The following is a 7,952-nucleotide window of genomic DNA, read 5'->3' on the forward strand; positions in this document are numbered from 1 at the left end:
AAAATGATTTTGGACTTCTGGACTCCAGAACTGAGAGTGAATAAATTCTGTTGTATCAAATTTGAGGTAATTTACTAAAGCAGGCACAGGAAACTTAGATGCCAAACAAGACCATCCCTGCCAGGACTAAACCTCTGCTTCTGAGAAACGTGCGTTGCAGGGGGATTGACACCAGCTATGCTATTCTTCATTTATTTGTCTATGCTTGTTTTTCAAGTATAAATTTGAATGTCATTTTTGACCTTCAACTCTCATCTGAAATACTGTCTGAAAATATTTGGTGAGATTTGCTGGATTAAAATGAGAGACTTCATAAGCTTCCCATGTAGCAATCCAGTTTCTTTGGTCTATTAAAGCTTTTTATGTCAAGGTTACCCAACCCTGAGGTTATTTATGGACCCTCCTTTTCTTTTTTTGGGGGGGGCACTAATTTTCATTTAACTTTATGGACAGGTAGCACATCATTTACCTGTTCCTTCTTGAAATTCTCTGGATGGTCTCTGGAATCTCATCCTTTGTATTAGTCAGGGCTCTCCAGAAAAACAGAATTAATAGGATATCTAGTTAGCTAGCTAGCTAGCTAGCTAGCTATCAGTCATCAAGCTATCTATATGATTTCATTATATAAGTGTGATAAAATATTTATTATAGGAAATTGACTCACATGATTATGAAGGCTGACAAATCCTAAGATCTTCAGCTGGAAACTGAAGACCCAGGACGGCTGGTGGTATAGTTTCAATCCAAATATTGGCAGACTCAAAACCCAGAAAGAGCTTATGTTTCAGTTCTCATATAGAGGCAGGAGAAAATACATGCCCCAGCTCAAGGCAGTCAGGCAAAAGCAGTTCACTCTTCTTGTTGAGGGTCAGTCTTTTTTTTCTTTTCAAGCCTTCAATTAATTGGATGAGGGCCATTGACATTAGGAAGGGCAATCTTCTTTACTCAGTCTACCAGTTCAAATATTAATCTCTTCTAGTAGCATCCTCACAGACCTACCCAGAATAATGATTGACCAAATATCTGGATAACTTGTGGCCTACTCTAGTTGATACATAAGGTTACCAGACAGATCACATTATGTCTTACTACTTTTCTGTTTTTCCCCCTGCAACTTTATTTTTATTTTCATTCCTAAATGTGAATATCCTTCAGCGCTGAGGCTGCCTATCTCCATTCCTCGTCTCTAAACAGTTCCTGGACACTTTCTTTCCCTCACACATACTCAGCTCCATCCCCATTCCTAACTTCATACTGAGCGGTTAAAACCTGACTCTGTTAAAATACAATGTTCCAATATTGTACCAAATTTCCTACCCTTTAGATGTCCATTATTCTAGTAATGGGGTTACCATCATTTTAGGTACCCAGGCTTAAAACCATGAAGGTATCATCAAATCCATCTATTTCCTTTTCTTTTCATAGAAAAACTCAACTCTTTTGGATTCTTCTTTAAAAGTTTTTCTCACATCCCTCCCTTCCTCCTTTCCTCCCCATTCCTCCTACCTACACAATTATATAGCCAACACTATGTGGTTCTTGCTGCTGATCCTGATCTGATTTCATTTAATAAACACTTCCTCTGTGCTAGGTGCTATACTAAGCACTTTACATATATTATCTCACTTATTTGACCCCCAAATCCTTTAAAGCAGGTATTTTTGTCCCATGCTTTAGAGGTGAGACAATGAGGTCAAGTGATCTGTGCAAGCTTTCCTAGCTGGCAGGTAGCAGAACGAGTATTAAAACCCAGGCCTGAGTCCACAGCGGGCGTTCTTAAAACCCTTTGTATAGTGCCTCTTTGGATTTTCTAAAATTTCTTCCAACTCACAAAACACTCCCATTCCTAATCTTTTCTATAACCACTGACAATAAAATCTGGAAACATGACATTTGCCAGTTTCTTTCCCTGCTGAAAACTTCAGTGGCTCTCCACTGTGCAGGGGACTTAATTCCAGTTACGGCTGCCTTAAAGACATTTTCGTCCCTTTCTGCTTCACTGCCTACTCCCATTGGACTTAGTTGTCTAGATGTACTTCCATTGCTTGGTTTATACTCTGCCTTCCATCTGCTGTAGTTGTCCTTTCTAATCCAGCTGGTACTCAGAACATCCTTCCATGTCTAGTTCATACGTCTTTAGTCTGGAGAAATAGCCAGAACCTCCCTACTTTTATTTTTCCACTCAGAACAAAATAAACCTTCATCCCATAATTTTGGTGAGCATGTGACTCATTGTGTTATCATTTATCATCTAGTTACCAGCCTATCTTCCTGATGGAGTAAATTTTTAATTCTGACTGACCAACAAGTATGAGTTTGACAGGGATGGGTTGGCATCCTACTCATCTCTAAATCGCGCTTCCAGATCCCCTCTGCCCTGGAGGACTAAATCAACCATTCCTTTCTTTGGAAGGGTTTGGGGAGGGGGTTGTGGTTACAGCGCTTAGCTGAGTCCCTCTTCTTGAATTGCCTCTAGCATAAGAAAGTAGTCCATATTTAGTGATTGGTTGATGTGAGGGTACAAATGTCTGGCCTCTTATTTCAATATGGGGCAACTCATAAGGGCCATTCCAGTCCCAGAGCTCCCCATGGGATTGACAAAGTCCTTTGTTATCACTATATTACTCTTCAACTTCTTCCTCTGTCCAGTCATGCTTCCTGACCCCCTCCATGGGTGTAAATCTTGAGGGCATTCCCAATACACCATTTGCACACAAATTTTCCCTTCAGCATTTCTTTCCCAGAGAGTCTCCCTATGACAGGGAGATCTACACCTGGCTGCCGGGAGGATCTCAGTTGAGTCTGGGGAATTACCATTTAGGATGTGGGCTTTTTCTTATTTTCCTATTTTCACTACAGTGCCCTTGCCTGCTTCTTTGTCATAGTTTGGATTTTCTTTGGTTCATTTTCTCCATAGAATAAGCTTCTTGGTAAGAGACCCTGGTTGCCTGATGGCTTGGGAGGAAACCTGGGAGTTCGAATTATCCTTATACTGGCATTCATCCGAATGTCCTATTTTCAAGCCCACCATCTCCTTTTTTCCATGGCACCAAAGGTCTCTAATTCCTGAGTCTTCCCAGGATGCTGTGGTGGGGTGGGGGTAGGGCGCTGGCTTATTTCCTATTCTCCTCTGCAGGTATTTAGTTGTCAAAATTTTTACTTCTTGGGGATCCATGGGTGTGGCTCAGTGGTTTAGTGCCTGCCTTTGGCTCTGGGCGTGATCCTGGAGTCACGGGATCGAGTCCCGCATTGGGCTCCCAGCATGGGGCCTGCTTCTTCTCTGCCTGTGTCTCTGCTTCTCTCTCTCTGTGTGTGTCTATCATGAATAAATAAATAAATAAATAAATCTTTAAAAATTTTTTTTCACTTCTTTTAATTCCTCCAACTACTTTCTGACTCCTGAGATTTTTTTGTTCTCACAAAAAAATGTCTCCTTGTTTTCTTTACATTTGAAGGTTTGTAATTTTTACATTCTTTCACTCTCATTTTAGTGGGGCTTCTGATGGAACCAGGGTTTAGCACAGGGTAAAACATGCCCTGCTTAACTTGGAGTACGGGAGTTCAGGGTTTGTTGCCAACGTTGGAGCATCTTGATTTTACCTTAAAAGAAAGGTAATGGTTTCTTAAGACATATGTGGCATTTTATTTGAAAATATATTTTTATTTATTAAGGGAAAAATTTGGGTCCCATGTGGAGTACTGGGTTAAAATGAGCAGGAATTCATTCACCAGAATAGTGGCAAAGGAATCATCAGCCTCTGTCTTACCCAGGCACATGCAGCATGAGACTGGCTGAGACTGAGACTTCCCTTTGGTATGCCTAAGCATCCAGAGAGAAATGAAACCCTTCACCGGTCACTCAGATATTTTGTCTGCATGTTAAGAACCATCAGGAGGTGCCTAAATATTTGAATGTTTGGTGCTCTGTAGACAACATGTCTGTGTGACCGCCTGAATTTCTCTCATCTAATTTTGACGATTGGCCTCGTGGAGATGTAGCCAAAGTCTGATCAACTGCATCACTGGATGTGTCAATTACAGTGAGATCTGAGGGTTGTATATTAAACATCCTGCTTTTTTTTTTTTTTTTCAGGCTGCGTTTGATGCCCGTAGTTACATTTCTGTTCATGAGTAGTCCATGTTTTGGGAACACAAGAATGTTTTTGAGAAGATAAGGGATGATTTCTGGAGAGTGGGCATGTGTACTAGAGGTGGTCTGCTGTGCAGCAGACTGCCAATCAAAATATGCCAGTAATGTCATTCAAGGTCAGAGACCCAGTGAACCGCCAATCAAAGTCATAGGGCTGTGCATGTTCACTTGTCAGTGTTAGAAAGAGGTCACTCTCTCTGTGGTATGGGTAGTGTGTGAACAATGGAGTATTTCAGTGGTCAGAAGCACATTCTGCTGCCTACCCCCTGGTGATTTCAGGATGCTTGCCAAGGTTTTTCCTATCCTACGAGAATATAAGGCAGGGTGGTAGAAAAGCTGAGGGTATTTTTAAAAACTGAGTTATAGATTCTGATTTCTGAAAACAAACATGCATGGTAGCTAATTTAATATGTAGCTTTGTTAAATATTATTTGCTTAAAATCTCTATATATGAGAAAGGATAACAAAGAAAAATCAGAAATACAGTTTTAGATATCTAAAAGATATCTCCTTTAAACATTTTGTACTTGGTATTCTGTTTTCTTTCTTGTCTTAACTCAGCTCATCTTTATCTTGTTGATTTTCATCATACAAAGATAAGTTTTGCATTTATGGAAAAAATGACAATTTTAAGGATGTGCTAACATCAGAATAAAGCTTGACAAATTTCAGTTTTGGGGTCTGGAAGACAAAAATGATAAGAGTTTTGTAAGCTATGTATTTCAGTAGGGTCTTGGTGGATTTTCAAAACAGCGCCTCTTAGAGGGCAAAGGAACAATTAATCATAATCAAGAATATTAGCCACTGAAAGTTATTTCAGTAGCAGCAAATGTTATGGTGGGCAGATGTACAAAGTTCAATCAGGGTGTCTCCCTGATGGCAAAACCTCCAAATGAGTCATGTTCTGAATGTTTTGCCTCCCCATGATAAAATATTTAGGCAAAATATTAATTACACATGCTTAGCCTTATAGACACAGACTATATGGCTAAAATGTTCAGAATTCATTTGGATCTTATGTATATGCAAGTATAATCAACTACTTTAGTCATATTCTTATTTAGATAAAAATATTAACAATAGCATTTTGAAAGTTCAGAAATAAAACACTAGATTGAAACAAAGGGTATGTATAGTAGGTGTGAACACTAGGTAGAGATTTTTCAAATTTGTAGAATGATCTGTGAGAAATACATGCAGAGTGGGGCCATCAAGCATGAGGCTTTAGAGTTGGAAAGATCTTTGGGGTTTAAAATTTTCATTTTGTAGGTGGTGGTACCTGAGGCTATTGTGAGGTGGCATAGATAGTTAATGGAAGAGGCAGTTCCTGGATCTACCTTTGAATCCTGGGCTCTTTCTCTTCTACCAGGCTTGTGAGAGGCCTGTCTGTTTTCTAATTCCCTTGGGAAAGCTTGTGTAGAGGTGAGTTTTCTGAAGCTGCTCAAGAGGTGAAGGGGAGAGAGCCTTTAGGATCTGGAAGGAGAGAGGATGCAGTGAGAAAATGCTCAACAGTGGCCTGGGCCATTCAGGTAAGAACCAGGGTCCTAGGGATGGAGAAAGCAGGGGTAAGAAAAGAGGATGCTCAGAACCATCCAGTGAGCAAAACATTCTCTTTAAATTGGGCTTTACCTGCTCTCAACTTTGGATTAGAAATATTCTTAGCTATCAGCTGCAACAACTTTTTACTGGTAGATCAATGTTTTGAGAGGGACAGACTCTAGACACAGAAAACACCTGATTCCAGCATTCAGCCTTAGCTGACTTGTTTAATAGTAGAATATGGGAGTGAGATGTGTGGGCAAGGGGATACAGATCATATTTTCCTTCTCTTACTCTGATATCCTGATAAACACCCCTAGGCTTGGAGGAGAGATTAAAATCCACGAAGACAAAAGAGGAGTGATTCAAGCGTGACCGGTTTCTTTCACAGATGTGAAGGGGGCTGGCCAAGAGGCACAAGGCAGCCAATTTTCAGCTCTGACAGCTGCCGAGGTCATCAGCTTCCTAACGGCACCCCTTAATTCCTCTGAGGCCAGGGTGTCCTTTGAACTCAGTGGTTGTTACACTTGCAAAGCTAAGCTGAGAAGGGGAGAAACCTGAAAATTTTGCTGGCCACTGAGTACACAATTACCAGGACATTAAAACCTTAGGCTAAGGACTTAGGGTTCTCCTATCTTCTTTGACCTACAAACCAGTAGTTGCTCCCAGACAAGTTACACACACACACACACACACACACACACACACACACACACACACACTGCTTTCATGAGACAGAAAAAGGGAATGGTATTTATATGCTAAGAGCTTCAAGGGTGGCAGCAGTACTTTTCTGAGAAAGCCTAATGCTCTAGTTCAAAGGATGCTTCCAGTGGGAGTGGGGACTGAAGAGCTGAGAAAGATTTTCTGTGAGGGACTCTTGTTATGGCTGGATCTAAGGACTTGGTGAGAGCAGGGATCTTGAGAAATGCTGGTGGTCTTGCATTCTGCTTTTGAAGGGGTTTCAAGTCCTGGGGATTCATGGTCTAACACTTGTGCTTCAACTTAGTGAGTGAGAGAGGAGGGGTGCTGTTTTCACTGCTCCAGACCATGCCACTTGGTATGAAGTAATGATGTGGGGTTAATGCCTGAGAAGTCTGCATCATTAGGAAACCCCCAATACAAGCAACATAGTGGCTAAGGACAGCACTTGAAAAACTTCAATATAGTAGGACAGGGCATGGTCTATTATTTAAAAATTGTATATAGACGGGGATCCCTGGGTGGCTCAGCAGTTCAGCGCCTGCCTTTGGCCCAGGGTGTGATCCTGGAGTCCCAGAATTGAGTCCTGCATCAGGCTCCTGGCATGGAGCCTGCTTCTCCATCTGCCTGTGTCTCTGCCTCTCTCTCTCTCTCTCTCTCTCTCTCTCTGTCTATCATGAATAAATAAATAAAATCTTTTAAAAAATTGTATATAGAAAACCACATTACTTCAGCAATAAACCATGACTCATGAACGACATGTGAATGGTATTAGGATTCTCATCAGATAAAACCTGAAGCACTTAAACTAAAATGAGTTAGGATTTTCAAAATCCTTAATCTGCAGAGAGTAATTTAGCTTACATGGTAGGCAGTTCCTGTAAGAGATATAAAATAATATTGTTCAACCAAACTTTTAATTTTTTCTTCTTTTCATTGTTAGTTCATTGTTATCTATATTTATCTGTGATACCAGATACAATTTTATGCTTGTTCTGTATACAGGAAACACCTTGGACTCACTCACTGCTAATGAGAGGCAAGAGGTCCCTCCTGGACTGCAAGTGGATTCCTTTCACCTTTACGCTCGTGGTCCAGGAGTTCTGAGCTCCCTTTCATTCTCTGTCCCCTCTGTGACTATTGTGGGATGGGGTATGGAAGATAGCACATCACAAAAGCCATCTCTGTCATACTCTGCTTAATACAACATGAAGGTACCTTGTGCAGGGTGGCTGCTCTTCACTTATCCATGTGTTCACTTGTTAGTCCTCCAAATGAAAGAGGAAATATGAATAAAAGGGAACTCTCATAAAGATTCCAGAATAGACTTTCATTGAAAAGCTCCCAAATTACACTAGTGATTCCACAGTTGTCATAGTAGGAGATGGAATAACACTTGAAAATCATTGTTTGTCAGAGAAGGTGAGGGATATTTTCTGGTGTTTCTTTCTATGGCTTCTTTCTCCCTTTGTCTCCCTCTATCTCTCTCATATCCACCTATCTACCTATTTAAAAAAATGATTTATTTATTTATTTTAGAGAGAGAGTGTGTAAGTGAGGG

At 40.7% G+C, this 7,952-nt stretch overlaps 1 long non-coding RNA gene across 1 annotated transcript; it reads right to left on the minus strand.

Annotated features, from left to right (window-relative positions):
* Positions 1-3,370: 3,370 nt before the first annotated feature.
* On the minus strand, positions 3,371-7,720 carry LOC140622828 (uncharacterized). The gene is made up of 3 exons (XR_012022490.1): positions 7,610-7,720; positions 5,488-5,623; positions 3,371-3,600 (listed from the first exon to the last, which is right to left on the minus strand). It is a non-coding gene; the product is annotated as an uncharacterized lncRNA (long non-coding RNA).
* Between the last annotated feature and the right edge of the window lie 232 nt (positions 7,721-7,952).

The sequence above is a fragment of the Canis lupus genome, chromosome 32 (assembly GCF_048164855.1).
Source record: "Canis lupus baileyi chromosome 32, mCanLup2.hap1, whole genome shotgun sequence".
In the NCBI taxonomy this organism is placed as follows: Eukaryota; Metazoa; Chordata; class Mammalia; order Carnivora; family Canidae; genus Canis; species Canis lupus.